The sequence below is a fragment of the Oreochromis niloticus genome, linkage group LG17 (assembly GCF_001858045.2).
Source record: "Oreochromis niloticus isolate F11D_XX linkage group LG17, O_niloticus_UMD_NMBU, whole genome shotgun sequence".
NCBI lineage: Eukaryota > Metazoa > Chordata > Actinopteri > Cichliformes > Cichlidae > Oreochromis > Oreochromis niloticus.
In genome coordinates this window covers 9,004,060-9,021,431 of record NC_031981.2, presented here as the reverse complement: position 1 = coordinate 9,021,431, position 17,372 = coordinate 9,004,060, and the positions used below count along the sequence as shown (strand labels likewise).

Sequence of the window (17,372 nt, the reverse complement as noted above, 5' to 3'; positions counted from 1 at the left end):
AAAATTTGTCAAGTGACAGCTACGATGACACACATGCTAGTATATAAAACAATAACATGAATGATGGCACCAATGAAATTGCTTAATTGCCCATGTGCTGCAGAGCTCGTCTCCTTGTCTAAAAGTCTAAAGTGATTCTCTATGTTTTTGTCAGAAAACACTAGAGAAGTGGGTTTATGACATCAGTTAAGAAGATGGTGAGGAAAATTACACAAAATTGACTTTCAGACAAGTTTTCCTGAGAGTTTTGATAAGATTTTGTCTGATATCAGATACAGCTGTGAACTTGCTTTACTCTGTTCCCAATCTCGGTTTTGCAAGTGGATAACATCCACCTGAAACAGATATTCCTTGGGTCAACACTGGCCTAGCCACATTCTCATTTTACAAGAGTTTTTGAAGATTAGAGCAATGTCGAAATGATTGGTGAATCTTTAACTCTTCCACAGCACTGGATTCTTTTTTTTTTTTTTTCAATCGAGGAACTGTTCTTCATCGTGCAATGCCAATTACAGTATATATAATTCCAAAAATCTGCAGATAGCAGGATGACATTTGGCCTGTATGGCATTCTATAGGAGTAGAAGAGAAAACTTTAGATTTCAGAGACTGAGTTGTTGGCAAACTAGAGTTCCCATCCAAAAATAAAATCTGTGCATTTCTATATTTATTCAGTTATGAGAGTGCCGAATTGCCACATAGACAGACAGGCATCCAGAAACTGTCCTAGGTGGCAGGTACTAGTGGACTGAAGGACAGATATGATGACATGTGCTTTAGGTAGACAGTCAAAATTGCTAAGTTCACCTACCACATTTAACTGTTCTATTAGAAAACAGTGAATCTGCTAAGTAAGCTAAGGCGCAATTATGATGAAACAGGAGGGGGAGTTCAGGTAGACACATTAACACTGAAAAATTCTGCAGTGGACTAAGCACTAGTTCTTAGTGGATCCTTAGGGAGTTTCATAGTGTAGTTTGGAGGAGGACAGATGTAATGACAGGCTTCACCCACAGCCCTGACACAGCTGACAACATCTCAAGACAAAGGCCTTATCAGGCAAGCAGTGTAGTGGAAGGACTGGTGAAAGTAGAGTGCAGTAAAAATGCAACATGGAAAAGTAGGAGACTCGTGGAGACAGAAGGGACATAGGAAGGCAAAAACATGACAAAAAACTGATGTTTAGAATTGTGGCAAGAAAGAAGATGAGAAGATTGTGCATCACAGACACGATGATCAAATGAGAAGGACAGAGTGACCAGTGAGACCACAGCAGTCACTGCTGTCAAGAAGTGCACACGAGGACTGAATCAGGCAGTAACTACAGTCTGACAAGAAGCAGAAAAACAACAGACAAAGTAAAGCTGCACAGTGTGGTAAACACCATGCTACAACTGCAGTTTTATTCAAAAAAAAGTGTTTGATCCAAAGCAGCTCATTTCATTTCACTGTGAGAACAAAAACACCTTTCATGCCATACATCTGCAACACACAATCACAATATGAATAATAAACAGAAAGCCTGACTTACACTCAATAATAAAAAGTCATTCGTTTAATATAACACTGCTGGAAAGAAAGCAACCCATCCAACATAGCAACATAGAAGTACTTAAAAAAAACATACTGAATGCATCCATGAAATATGTCCTGAAAATTTATAACAAAAAGCAGATATACAGTTTAATTCGGTTTTATTGTTGGCAATAAAAAGCCTCTAGAACATGCAACTGGCAATTTGTCAAAAACAACTGGAACTGGAAATGTATACTACTAAAAATTAAGGCTAAGCTAAGGCTGGTCTCTTAGTCAAAAAGGCCCCAGCTGTCTTAGCGTACCCTTACTAGATAATTTTGTGTTTACAAAAAGTAAAGACAGTAAAGTCTGGAGTGACACTGTCTTTAATAAGCAGCATCTCATGTCCTATTTCAGTTGATACAAGCTCTGGGTAGTAACGGAAAGAATGAAAACAGATACAAGCGGTGAAAGTGAGCTTCCATTACTCCTTCACATCGAAAGAAGCCAGTTAACGTGGTTCAGAGATCAGACTAGGACGCCTCCTGGATACCTCCTAGGTGACAGGTTTTAGGAATGACCAACAGGGAGCAGGCCCTGGGGCAGACCCGGGACACACTGGGGAGATTATGCCTCTCGGTGCGCTTGGGAACTTCTCTGTGTCCTCCTGGACAAGCTGGAGGAGATCGCTGGGGAGAGGGAGGTCTGGGCATCTCTGATTACGTTGCTACCCCAGACCAAGATAAGTGGCATAAAATGGACTGATGGTGTTTCTTGTCTAAACAAAAACCTGACCAGATCTCTTGACTCTGATATAAAAATAAATCATTGATTGAAGGGGTTTAAGTATTAAACAGCAGCACAAATCTAATTAAATACTTTAGGTGATAATACCTGAGTCTCAGCACTGGCTTCTTAGATTAACAGCTGACTTTAAAATTGTCGATGACCTGGTGAAAGAAGCTCACAGAGACACATTAGTATTATATTTATGAATGTTTTCGTAGGCCCCTGATTAACACTAAACCCCTATAAGTTTGCCCTCAAACGTGTATTTGAAGACATCAAGATATTGTAACATTTTAAAAGTATCTCTGTGAAGGTTCTCAGTCATCCAGGTCATCGTAGTCTAAGGAGCTGCAGATAAGTATAAGGATACTTTTAAAATGGAAAGAAAAGCGTCTGGACTTCTTTGAGTTGCTTGAAGACGTTTCACCTCTCATCCGAGAAGCTTCTTCAGTTCTAAGGGTCAGTGGTGGAGAGTCCCAGATTTAAACCCAGTGGGAGTTTCCCCCCAAAGAGGGACAAAGGACCCCCTGATGATCCTCTACCTAATCACATGAGCAAAGGTGTGAAAGTGGGTGTGGGTCCCAATCAGCCAGGGTTTCAGGTGAGCTCATTGTGAAACCTGGCCCCAACCTATCATGTGATTTGATTGTTGCGTCTGTCTTTCTTATCCTCCCTCGCTGATGTCTGATCTTCTTTTTTGTGCATCTTTGCTGACACCGCCTTTACCCAGGGGATGCCATACCCTGCATTTACGGACTTCCTAAGATCCACAAGGAAGGGGTCCCACTCAGACCCATTGTCAGTAGCATAAACTCAGCCACTTATCTGCAGCTCCATGCTTTTATCCCTGCACCCTGGTTGAGTAGCTTTGCATAATTCACAATTAAAATAGTCCTTTTTTTATATTATACTGGACCTTGGTGCAGCTTCTCAGTTCCTCCTCTGTCTAAAATGAGCCATTGTGTCTCCCTTATAACTCCATATAGACCAGTTTTTTTTCTAATTGGCTACTTCTTGCAAACAAAAAGATTTGAACATGAGGATGGACACGCCAGAGCTGTGTCCCTGAGATGACTGTGTGTCCCTGACATCATACAGAGCCTAGAATAGAAAACCTGACTAGACAGTGAACCTGAGCATTTAAAGAGGGATTACAAGGATAACTTGTGCATACTTTGATCTCATTTGAAACTTAATTTGAGCATCCACTAATATAACAGTATTATACTGTATGTAAAAGGAAGTAAGGAATATCATAATGGAGCCCCTTTAATCGTAATGGCCCAAACTCAAATTAGTCTACAAAAATATACCACAGAGAAACAGACATGCCTGCCTGAGGGTTTGAATTAATTGCAGTGACAGTAGCTAAAGCATAAGGGGACTGCATGGTCAATAAACTGGAAGCAAGCGGATGTGTGCAAAAGCACAAACATGACCTACACGTGTAAACTAAGAAATAAACTCACATAAACAGAACGTAATATTAACTTCACATGGGAGTTATTATTCTTCTGGGTGACCTTCCTAAAAAATAGACCCTGCCTGCAGCTTCATTATAGCCTCTGATTGCAGTTATTACCCCACAGCTGCACGCAAACACTCGCACACAGCAGAGCGTGTGCAATCAGGACCGAACTTCACAGTCGTGTGAGACACGTCGTCAATTAAACAAAAGAAACCCGATCATGAAAGAAATTTGCAAGAGGGGAATTTGTAGATTCATTTACACGTTGCCATATTGTTTCTTTTTCAAATCTCCTGCCAACAAATTGTCTTTAATTGAATTGCACTGATACAGGGAACAGTAATTCGCTATATCTGAGAAGAACAGATGGAGATGGAAAAAACATATTTTCACTAGGCGAGAGAGAGAGGAATAACTCGAGAAAAAGAAATGGCTGAAAGAGCGAATGACGAAAAAGGAAAAGGCAGAGTAACTGCGAGAGGAAAAAGATTTATTCCCTTAAGCGGTGAACTTGCTCTTACCGAAACAGCAGCAAGTCTGCTGATAGCCACTTCCATTACATCTAGCCTTTGGTCCAAAGTTGTGACCTCCTGCTGTTATTTACACAAAGACTGAAACACATACACAAACACAAACTGAGGGCTGAAATCATCATCCTCCACCTTGTTGTTCACACTTGATGCAGGCTGAAATGCGTGCCACAGAAGAACGCGCTATTAACTCAAAAGACCCACTCAAAAAATAAAGCAGTGACCTATGACTGGCTGCATTCAGCGTGCTCCTTTAAGGTTTAAAACATTTATAGATGTGTAATGAGTTTCAGGATGCGAAACAGACAGATAGAGCAGATGTGTTTAACGCCTTGGCAGACAAACTGGAGTAAGGAAAGTCACGAAAGAAAGAGAAACAATGGAAAGTTTGGATTCATGGTGCCCTTTTAATGTTTTTTTCAAGTTATTTTTCACTGTCAACAAGTAATATGGACCCACGCAGACTTTGAAGTGCTGGGCTGATTTCACAGGAGCCTTTTTATTGAAACCTCATGACTCATATTTACTTCATTATTTCCTCTAAAGGAAACTGCTCATCTAAGAATGATCGTCTTCCGCAGAGCTTGTTACATTTCAATTAGTGCTTCAAGGATAGTTCCACTGTTATTCAACCTAAACCTTATTGTGCCGACTACAACCATTTATAACCACCTATAGATTTATTACATTTCTGAGGAACACTTTTCATTTCGACTATATATACAAATGGTTCCCAATAGGCCACAAATAGCTAAAATGTATTACAAACGTAAATCTAGACGGAGACAGTTCGATTGTCTCATAGTTATCGGGCGCAGAAGGTCAACTCCTCATCATCACTGTGCAACCTTGAATGTACACTCAGTCGCTGATACTGAATATCTGTGTAACAATGTAATTCCTGGCCAATTGTGACAGTCTGGCAGTTTAAAAGTTCAATGACATGTCAGTTGGTGCAAAGACGGCGACTTTCTTTTCGCAGCAAACCCATATGATAGCTGAAGCATGGCAGTTCATCTAAAAGGCTATTCTGAGTTAACTCGGCTGCACTGTGAGTGACACTGAAATGGAATGTACTTATCAAGAATACATTCCAAGTAAATTAAGCAAATTAGACCCATCTCCTTCAGGCTCATTGCTTTACACAAAAGGCCATGTACACATTAAGTTTATCATGTTATATGAATTGAAAATGTATTGTAATGGGGGTATTTCAAAGTCCATATAGGGTGTCAAACATACGGCTTGGGGGCCAGAATTGGCCAGAAATTGGCCCAGGAAAGATCCCCCCCCCACAAAATGTAGTGCTTCACTTCATTTTGAGTGAAGCACTACATTTTGTGGTGATTTCTGGTGTAAGCTGTTCCACCCACAGGCTACACCTTCTTATTCTTTCATGCCATGCTTTCATTTACTGCCCATTCTACATGATCCACGCTTCTGTTTCGTGCCCCTGCAGAAAAACAGACAACAGTGCACATGCCATATGCGTTGTCCCAGTTCAGTTGTTAAAAAGCAGATGATTGGCTCTTTAGGGAGAGAGGCAACACAACAGCACTCTTTGGCATTGCAGGATTCATCCATAAATTTCGATTCGGGATCCTTTAGGTGCCATTCCTCTTGCATTATGTCATCCCCGGGTTTTTATCTGCACCTTTTGTTTACTCGTCATCCCTTCACCAATACCGCTCAGCTTTCAGAGGATTTCTATTCGCAGCTAGAAAAAAGAAGCCAATCAAAGAGAGGCTGCGGTGTCGTTTAATCACTGCTGTCATGTAGTTTAATCAATCGATGTGAGTGGTGACGGAAAGAACGAGGTTGCAGATTTAAGTGGTGGAAATGAGCTTCCGCCGAGGGGGTGTCTCAGCTCGCCCTCAGAGACAGGATGAGCAGCTCAGTCTTTCAGGAGCAGCTCAGAGAAGAAAGTCTGCTCCCTCTGCTCCCCTGCATCAAAAGGAGCCAGTTGAGGTGGTTCAGGAATGTGTCAACGATGCCTCCTGGAGGTGTTTCAAGACTTATGTCTCTCAGATGGTTTGGGAACACCTCAGCATCCCCCTGAAAGAGCTCCAGGTGGTAGTTGGGGAAAATAAGGTCTGGGCAGTTCTGTTTATTACCGCTGCCCCTCTGACCCCTACACATACAAGCAACAGAAAAGACGGATTTGACATATGTAGGGGTTTTAAGAAACACAAAAATCCCAGCTTATGAGGCTTGGTGAACCATGACATGAAAGCTTCTGAGTCATTACATGGCATCTGTGATTATCGCAACTCCTTTCATACTCCAAAACAAGAAAAGGGTAGTGAAATCAAAGAGTCCTGGCAAGCGACTTATCTAAAGAGAGAGAGGGAGAGGGATTGAAAGAGAAGGAATTTGTATGAATATGAAAGACATTGTGGGAAAGTGAACAAGAGAATAAAGAAAATGCGAAAAACAAACAACAAAGGAAAGTTTTGGGTGAAATTGGTGGAATTGGAGGAGTAACGAAGAGTGATGAAGGAAAAACACAGCAACAAACAAGCAAGAACCAGTGAGTGAACTGAGGAACAAAGTCTTGTATCTCTCATTGCCATGGGCATGTGGTTTGTGATGCAATAGCATGTTCTTTTGGGACATTTACATTGAGGTTGCACGTCTTAAAGCAAACAGTGTCACAAACTTTGCTTCGTATTACTATTTTAATTTTATCGTGATCATGTTTTTTCTTAGTTTTTTGTGGTTTTTTACAGTGAGCACTTGCCTGTTTTGCCTTGTTGGTATTGTTTTGCACAATGTGTATTCAATTCAGCTTTAATTCACCCTACAATATTACAGGGAAGACTGAAACAATCAGACGACCCCCATATAAGCAAGCACTTGGTGACAGTGAAAAGGAAAAACTCCCTTTTAACAGGAAGAAACCTCCTCCAGAATCAGGATCAGATGGGCAGCCAACTGCCATTACTGATTTGGGGTAAGGGGATAGAGAAGAGAAGGGCGTATGAACACACTGGAAGTGAAGACGGGAGTGGTGGAGAAATGCTCAGTGCATTATGGGAAGCCCTGCAGCACCCTGAGCCTATAGCAACATAACTTCAGGGTCACCTGGTCCAGCCCTAACTTTAAACTTTATCAAAAAATAAAGATAAGTCAAATTTCAAAAGTAGCTGATGGCTCTGCCTCCCATTCTACTTTTTACTCTACTTTTACAAACTAACGGAATCACAAGTAAGACTTCAGTCTGAGAGCAAAGTGGTCTGTTGGTGTAATATAGTTCTATTAGATCTTGAAGATATGATGGGGCTGATCATTCAACCCTGTTTATGCATTTAAAACATAATCAAATGTGCTTTAAATGCATGCACTGTTGTTTAACTACCATAAACCTGAGAAGAAATCTGTGCAAACTTTAAGATGAGTATAAAAATCTATTTTCAGGCATATCAAATTTTAACAGTTAAAAGCTTGTCTGGAGCTTTAGGAAAAGATATCTTTATTGAACTATCACCTGCCATCATTTGGACACTGCTGTACTAAATTACTGGGCATTTACTTAAAGCTGAACTCACGTTCAACTTTGTGCTGTCACAGACTCACTAAGATCTCTAGCCAGAAATCAGTCCATTCTCTCCATGGAGTGATGTCTCCCAGCTCTCATTTGAAATAAATGACCACAGGCTACTTTGGTTCTTGTATCGAGTCAGGGAATGGTCAGAGAGAAAGATGGCCAAGAGAGGAGAGAAAAGAAGGGTAGTGAAAGCATTGTTCGAGACATTTTCCATTTCCAAAGACATTTTCTTTTTTTTCTCCATTGTTTCATCAGCCTCTTTGCCATTCCCTCACTCCTGCCCATACAATCTCTAATGATTGGCCGGCACTCTTCACTGCACTCCAAACTCCCTTGTATCTCTCTGTGGAATATTTTCCTCTGTCCTCACTATTTCTTTTTCTATCCTTCATTATATCTGTCTCTGTTGCTCTCTTCTCCTTCATCTTTCTGCCTTTTCAACCTTCTTATGTTTTACAGAACGTCGCCCTGTCATCTCCTTTTCTCTACACATCATCTCTGCATGACTTAAAAAGCTCCCGCCTGTGCATGTTGATAGGGAGTTAAAACGTCCTTGATAGGTACCTGTCCTATATAAATATTTTGGCGAGCAGAATGACTTTTTCAAATTGCTTAAAGGTCCTGAACTAACTTCACAATCCCATTTAGAGTCATAACTTCCTCGGTATGTGTGTCTGGGTTCCGCTGTGTGCTTAATTGACCCCGCCTGTTTCTCTCAACTCACGCCATGGGACCACTCATCATTTTAATCACCTAAGCCACGGGAGGGTGAAGAGATTTAATTCTTATTTATATATTTAAAGTAATGTGAGGAGTCAGAATAGAATGATTTTTCCTATTGGGCAAATGTTAAAAATATAAAACACAGGATATATAAAAATGAAGGGGTTTTTTTTTTAAAATACTGATGTTTTTATTTTATTTTCAAATATTCTGAATATTCAGAATTTTAACTATGTTGTCCCATATTTATGGACCATAGTTTGGCTCACTAATATTAGATTACATTTCTTTTATGTATTGCAACAAGACAGGAATCTGCAAAAATTGATTGTGATGTCATCAGCCAGGTGGGCAAAGCCTTAACTATACTACCATGACTATGACCAATCTGGGTTTCTTCTTCTCTAAAGTCAGCTACAAAAATAGATCTTTTCATTCAACAGTTCTGCCTACTGCCCTGCACACATGCAAAACACGGAGGGCAACAAAACACCTTTTTTTTCCCAGTGCCTCAACGTACTACAACAACATGGCCTGTGAAGGTTTTTTTAAGATTTACTAGGACAGAGTTACCATTGAGGAAGTACTTCAACAAGCAGGGATACACCCCCCTTCCTATCCCAGTTTCAATTCACAGCATACATCCTTTACGAAGACTCAGAACAATGTCTGTAAGCATCAACAATCATCATCATCAAGCATCAACAATCATCAAGCATCAACAATCATCATGCATCATCAACTTGCTGCAGTTAAAGTACAGCAAGCTGTGCTGGTTGTGTCTGCTAAAGTTTCAACCGAGCATTAGAATGAGGAAAAAGGTGATGTAACTTTGAATGTGGCATGGATGTTGTTCAGAAACTGCAAATCTACTGGCATTTACATCCAAAATCATCCCTAGGGTTTACAGCGTATGGTCTGAAAAAGAGAAAATATCCAGTATCAGTTCTCTGAGCAAAAATGCCTTGCTGATGTTAGAGGTCAAGAAGAAGGGACAGCAACTCAAATAACCACTTATTTCAGCCAACGTATGCTGAAGAGCTTATCTGAGCACAAAAAAACCCACTGACCCTTAAAGCAGATGGGAAATAGCAGCCAAAGACCACAACAGAATTTGGAATAAACCACATCAAAGCATGACTCCACCTTGCATTATATAAAGTTCAAACTGGTGTTCGTGGGGTAAAGGTGCAGAGGATATTTTCTTGGCATACTTTAAGCTCCTCATTACCAACTGAGAATCGTTCAAATGCCACAGCATACATGGGTAATGTTCCTAACCTTCTCCACCACTTTATGACCGCAGTGTACCCAACTTCCAGTGGCTAAAACATCTCACAAAGCTCAAATCATCTCAAACTGGCTTCTTGAACATGACAGTGAGTTCACTGTACCTCAATCATCACCAATCCAACAGGGCACCTCTGGGATGCTCTCAGGACAACCAAGATAGAAGACAGAAGACCGTACTGTGAGTGATTACAGTACGACTCAAACCCAGATTTACTCAAAAATGAGTTCAAGCTAAGACGTTTTATTTAATGTTTCTTTTAAGTTCCTTTTGCAGCTTTTTACTCAAGATGATTTTTATTCTGAGCTTGTTAAATCCTCAAGTTACCCAGCTTCTCACACCAACATGGTGCTATGATGAAAAACTCTTTTTAAAAAAGCAGCGACACAGGACATTTCACAATCATATTTTAACTTTGTGTCAGAGCAGCATAATTGGGCCCAAGCTCAGTGGTCCCTGTTGTCCTCCAAGTGCCTCATTACAGTCTACAAACAGCACTTAGAAACTTTCTTTCTCCATCTAATCCATACCGGTCTGGAGTCTGTGTGTGTCATAGAAGACAGAGTATTTTGTGAAATAATATTACAGCTATATTTGGAGTTGTGTAGCTCTTCTTGACTTGCAAATCTTGCAAGGTTCAGCCAGTAGTCCCGAGTCAAACAAATTCCGAGCTATATGTAAAAGTTTATTGTAATGCATACTGTGAGGGTGGCCTTGTTGTCAATAGTGTGCTTTCCTTTCTCTCTCTCTCTTTCTCATAACTGGCATAACTGTGTCCCACTGTGCACAGCTCCAACCAATTAAAATGCCCAGCATGGACTGATGTGGAGTATCATCAGGCAGCAGACTGCTGTCCAGGCTGTGGAAAAAAATAACGTGTTACACCTTGAGCAGGAGAATTAGGAGTAACTGTGTCTCTGCTCCACTGCCATGAATGTTAAATATTCTTGTTTCAGTGGCTGATGTTTTGCACTTTTAACAGAAATCGGGCTGGAATTTATATGGAGTACACTGCAGCTGTGAACTACACAAGCACAGCCCCAACCCTCTTTTGTAATTCTAGTGGAATTAATAAAAGAAGAAGGTAATAAAGTCCCTTTCATTTGGGGAGTTTATTTAAGGGAAAACATAAAAGGCTTTCATATTGTTTCTTTGGTCCCTTTAATTAAAGTTTTTATTCACAGAGTACGTTAACTATTCCAGCTCTGAAGAGCAACTGGAGCTAATGAAATGTTGTTTGATAGTTTTCCATGTGTTTTCATTTTCTTGTTGTGTCCATGTTGTCATACCGGCAATTGCTAATTCTGGAGAACCAGAACCTGACCAGCTCTTTAGTGATAAAAATGAGCAGTAAGCAAATAAAAGCGCTCTCCTGATTAGAGACACGTGAAGAATCTTTAGAGTTCACGAGTGTTTTTGTAGTTTGTGTGCATCACAACAGCAAACAGAAAGCTGTTGTTCTCTTATAGTGTGTGCTAAAGTGTTGGTATCACTTAAAATGCACAGATATTGCAATCACAAGCTTGTTTATTTTACCAAATATAGAAGCAGAGGTGCTAGCTGGTATTTTCTGAACCACAAACTAGTAAAAGCATGTCTTTTTGTTCCATTGGCTTAAAATATGCACAAAAGTTAATGAAGGAAAATTCCGCTCATCATTAAATTACAGAATTGGAATAAAAACTCAAACTCTATGCCACTACCCAACAACTCTTTTGTTGACCGAGGATTTTCATTCCAGTGACCAGTGACAGACCTGAATGGTTCCTGCCACGATTTGGGCTGAGCGAGCTCCAAAATTCCCAAGCCAAGTATCTCCCATCTACTGCCAGCAACTGGGTGCCAGTTTACTGCATCTGCACAGCAACAGCTTGAAAGGCAACAAACTGAATTTCTGTTGGGATCAGCAGGAGCTGCACCATAGCACTAATTAAATCGGTGCTACATTTATCTATTTCTAGATGGGATTTTTTCCATTTTGCCCAAATTATCATCCTTGTGCGTAATTAAAGCAGCATGACTCATTTAAAATATCATTCAATAAACATACCTTATATGCACTGTCTTGGTCATAAACTGTAAAATTAAAAAAATTTAGCGTATTTTGAAATGTTAACAGTCATCCAAATAAAAACAAAAAAGTGACTTCTAACACAATAGAGTGTCAGGTCTGAAGACTTTATTTAGTTCTTAGTTTTTACTTTGTCATTGCGTTTGTTTCTCCACAGTGAGGCATGTGTGATGATGAAGGAATGACAGTTACAGTGGAGGTGGAAGATAGAAAAGTGAATAAACAACAGCATTAGTCAGAGATGTAATGGTGACGAATGTTGCTGTGGACCTTAAAAGAGAATTTTGATGAAAAGTTTGGATTTATAATGTTCTTTGCCTGCCTCTACTGCTCCCCTGGGGAGAGTCTGCATGTGTCTCACTGAGTGTGCGTGGATTCCAGCGTGCACGTGTGAGTGTTCTTAAACGACTGTGTTTGTGAACGCAAAGGACACATGTGCAAATGTGTAAGTGTCTGTGTGCGTGCAGGCGTGTGTGTGCGCGCGCACGTGTGTGTGACTGCGAGCATCACTGTGTGAGGCGGCCCCCCTTGGGCATCTCCCCCCATCCTTCAACATCTCACTGTTTGATGTCGGGATCTGACACTTGCTGTCTGTCTCTCCCCATTCTCAGTCAAACGACCAAATCCCACCAGAACCCTGGAAAAGATTGCAAAACCCATTCCTTCAAAAATAAATGAAAGATTTTACTGTTTTTTGGGTTTTTTCGCACACACACAGCCTGCTCAGGTTAATCACCCCAAGGATCGGGATTGGTAAAGTCTGTCAGAATGAAGACGGTGATGTCTAAATCCAAAAAAAAAAAAAAAAAAAGGAAAAAGAAAAAAGAAAAACATTGTTCAGATGTGATCTGTTCTCTGTACGTGTTCCGTTGATCCCGCATTGCGACTGCGGGAGTTACAAGCTTGTGATGTGTTTTCTGGTATATTACCTCACCCATTTTTTTTTACTTAGCCTCAAACCAAGAAAGTTTTAAATTCAAAATGTACACTTTTAAAGGTGCAGGCATAAGTTGTTTGTCAATCAAAGAATGCATCACCTGCCTTTGCTCTGATCCCATTAACAAAACAAGGAACCTACTTGCAACCAGCCAGAAATGGGCTTCAGTAATAATGTATATCTGGTGGAATTCAATAAGGGATAAATTACCCCCTAACGCTGCTTCAATCCTCAATGAGTAAAAATATATTCTGCTTACATGATGCTTGCTTACAGGAGACAGCATTAGTAATCGCCATCATCAGCATAAAAGATGCTTTGATTACATTTTGGCCACTTGAGTTAGTAAATTAACCATTTACGCAGTTACTGATGTCGAATTTTATTTAATTTTTGCATTTTATTAAGAAATAGGGTCAATGGAAGTGGATATGTTTGAGTAGCTGGGGTCAACAAGCAGAAAACAGGGCACGTGAGGTGAAGAAGAGTTTGAGAGCAGGGTGGAGTGGGTAGAGACGATTATCTGGGGTGATTTGTGGCAGGAGGATAGCAGCAAAAGTGAAAGGGAAGGTTTACAAGGTGGTAGTGAGACTTGCTATGATATATAGTTTGGACATGATAGCACTGAAAGAAAGACAGGAGGTGGAGCTGGAGGTGACACAGCTGAAAATGTTAAGATTTTCAGTGGGAGTTCCCAGGATGGTCAAGATCAGACATGGGTATAACACAGGGACAGGTCAGTTTGGGAATATTGGAGAAAGGATGCTGAATATGGAGCTGCTAGGCAGGAAAAGAGAAACCACAAAGGGGATTTGCAGACTTAGTGAAAGAGGACATGCAGAGGGTTGGTGTGACAGCGGAGGATGATGGGGATAGGGTGAAATGGATGAGACGCTTTGGCGACGCCTAAAGAGAGAAGTCAAAAAAGAAGAAAGAAGGCAAATTTCAGAAGCAAGAAAAAAGCCAAACACAACCTTTTTACTATTATCTTTAAAATAGGATCCATGCTGAATTTAACTTAGACGCCAATAAAATAGTGCCACAAAAATGCATTTCTGCTTTTTTTGGGTGAAAAAAATCAATTTCACTTCAGATTTTTCTTCTTGTTGTCTGATTGTACTACAGCGTACAGAAAGAAAGTTAAAAACTCTGCATGCCACAACTCTGTATTATGGTAAATGCAAACAATCTTCAAGGATGTAGTTCTGGAGAACTGATATAAGTGAATCAGCTTCTGGCCAATCAGAGCAGGGATATCAATTAAATGCTACACAATAAATGCTGAAATTTGATGCTGTCGGTGGTTGAGAGAGATCCGTGTCACAGAGAGAGATGCCGGTGATGCTTAGATGGACATGACTGCATGAGCATAGCTTTGGTTGTCTGTCTGGTTCCACAGTGATTCAGAAACGTTATTTTGTTTCCCACATCCCTCTTTATCCCACTCCCAGCCTCTTTGTATCTCCGTTTCAGTTTTATAGTTTCTCCTCTTTGATGTACATTATAATCTCTCTCTTTCTCCATCTCCCTCTCTCTCTGATGTTGGCTTGCAACTTTCCTCCATCTTAATGTTTGATGGCTGTGTCAGTCCCACCTCTTTTGAGTCTCTTTATCTTTTATAATGTCTCTCTCTCGCTCTGCTCTCCCACACTCTCTGATTCACTGCTTCTCTGCAGCATTCTGCCTTGTATTTTCACTCCTTCCACTTGACATTTGTGATCTTTTCTACACCCCTGCCTCCACTTGCATCCAATCTCTTTTTCAGCACTGTTGCCACCCTCTCAGCCCACTGTCTCCCCTCCTGCTCCGTCTCTCACATCCTCTTCTGATTACTATAGATTGATTACTGAAGGTTACTCCTGGTAAAGATCTGGGCGGCTGCTGGTGCACCATCGGGACCACAGTTACAGCCATAAATCTATCTTTTGACGTTGAGCTGCGGCACTGTGTGTCTCAGCGTGTGTGTGTGTGTGTGTGTGTGTGGGTGGGTGGCTGGGTGCAGTAAAGGACAGAGATGGATTTATAATGCAAAGAGATTGATAGTCTGCGTTTTACACTCCTGAAAATCAAACATAATCACCAAGAAAAGAACAAAAATGAGGAATGTTACTGCAATATTTCACTTCCAGTGTTGGGTATTTTTAGGTCAGGACTCCTTCTTTTGTCCTGGGTTAGACAGCAGAGTGCTTATGTACTTATGTGTGTTTTCAGAAAAAGTGAGATTAAAAATTAATGATTAAAAAGTAGAATGATGAGGTGAAGGGGAGGCTGCGAGAGACAAAAGGTGCATAGGTGTGTACGAAAAGGAGCTGCAGTGATTGAACCTGCTGATTCATATTGTTCAGTGCATGCAGCTGTGTCCTTCTATTACATCACAGCATGAGTCAGTCTTTTCTTAGCCTGGATTTAGGCTGTATCACATATCTCATTGTTTTACTCTGTAATGTAGCCCAAAGTTTTCATGCCCAGAGAAGAAAGAAAAAAGAAAATCTAATGAATAAAGTCATATTTTAGCAAAGAATTTCTCCTGGGCCTGCAAGATAGCTTTATTCTGTACTTACACATGTAGATATTTTAACTCTCGGCAGCTCCTCCGTTGGTACTAGGATAATTAAATAACATAAAACTCACTCAAATACGTCTCTGTGCAAGCAACTGGTGTGCACTTAACGATTCAAGAACAAACCCACTAAAAAAAAAATCCACCTGCTGTGAAAAAGACACACTCACACAAACATACACACACACAAACACACAGCGAGTGGGTTTGTGCGTAGAACTCAAATGGTTGCTTCTTCCTCGGTTGGAGGCAGGAAATAACAAGTTGGCCATATTTAGGACATCTGGAGAACAAGAGAGCCGGCTCACATAGAGGCACAAAGAGACGTACAGATAAAGAGAAACAGACAGAGACAGGAGAAAGCAGAGAAATGAAAGATGGCCTTATGTCGATAGAGTCGGGCAAAGGAATGATGAGGCGCACACTGAGAGAGATAGCTGCAGAGAGGATGTACCATGCGGTTAGGGCTCTACAGCAAGCAGAGTGAGGTAGAGGGAAGCGCACATGCAACGTTCGCACAACACAACCTTTCACATTTCTGCAGGGTGTGGCAGAAGCTGTTTGGAGCCTGCATCCTCTGCATAGATGCATGACCTATTTCATAACAATACTTTTCCCTGTCTGTGATGGTTAAGAAGCTCCTTCTTTGATGATTTATCCCTCACATCCTTAGCCTGTATCTCCTTGTCCTCCTGCATCCCTCTATCTCTCATTATAAAACTCCCTTGCAATTTTTATCTCTCCCTCTACATGCTTTCTCCCCCCCTTTGACTTCTTCCTCTTCCCCTTTCTCTGCCCGCTGTGGCTCTGAATCTCAAATCTATATTAGTCAGTAAAAGAACTACATAAAGCAGTTTTAAGTATACACATAGAGTACCATGAGAATAAAGAGTCTAAACTTGCTTGTATTCTTTTTTAAATTTTACACAGGCCCCTTACAGTATCACGGGAAACCTCTAAGGTTCTTGTCTTCTGAACACAGATATCCTAAAAAGTGTGTGACGTATGATGCAACATCTTCAAAAAGCGGCAGCGAAATGGCTGCAGACAAGAGGCTGGCTGAACAGCAGAAACAGACAACAGCTGCCCGTAAACACCAGACCAAAAGCTGAACACAGCTTGGTGTGTGTGTGGGAAGGAGTAAAGGTCATTAAATGAGAGTCAGAGGATCACCGCAGAAATATCAAGAAGGCCATTTACTCTGAGTGCAAGAGCCCGTCTTGGGCAATAAAACAGAGATTTTAAAATTTGCCTCATAGTTAACACACAGTCCACTGGGGTCTCACAGCACTTCCTGACAAATGTTCGGAATAATGCTGATGGACAATCACCTATTTTATCCTCTGTATGAACATAAAAAAACAACTACACTGTCTGACATCATTTTATTTACTATTGTTGTCCATGGACACCAGAAGTATGGAACGGAAGTGCTATTGGACACCAACAGCAGCAATTCTTTGCAGACTAGTTTTGACTACCATATATATATGTATATATGTATATATATATATATATATATATATATATATATATATATATATATATATATGTGTATGTATGTATGTATGTATATATATATATATATATATATATATATATATATATATATATACACACACACACACACACACACATAAAGCCAATGCAGAAGTGCCTTAAACCTGCATTCTATCTCAAAGCCACCAGATGGTGATGGGTTGTGGTTACAACTGTCCTGTTACCTGCGTTACAGACATCACAACTATCATCCAGAACCAAAGAAAAAAATTTTTAATTGTCTGCTTTGATTTTAAACTAAAGCTCTAGATTTCCACCAATGTCTTCGATCCATCTTGTTACGGTTCCCTTGGAGAGGAGCATATAAGCACCGAGTCCACCAAACACTCTCTGACAAACTTCATATCTCATGACTTACTGTTTTTTGTGATTCTGAGGGAA

General features: G+C 40.5%; 1 protein-coding gene across 5 annotated transcripts in view; it reads right to left on the bottom strand.

Annotated features, from left to right (window-relative positions):
• grm8a (glutamate receptor, metabotropic 8a) overlaps positions 1-17,372 on the bottom strand; it is a 274,028-nt gene that overhangs the window by 3,003 nt on the left and 253,653 nt on the right. The gene's annotated exons all lie outside the window — the stretch shown is intronic.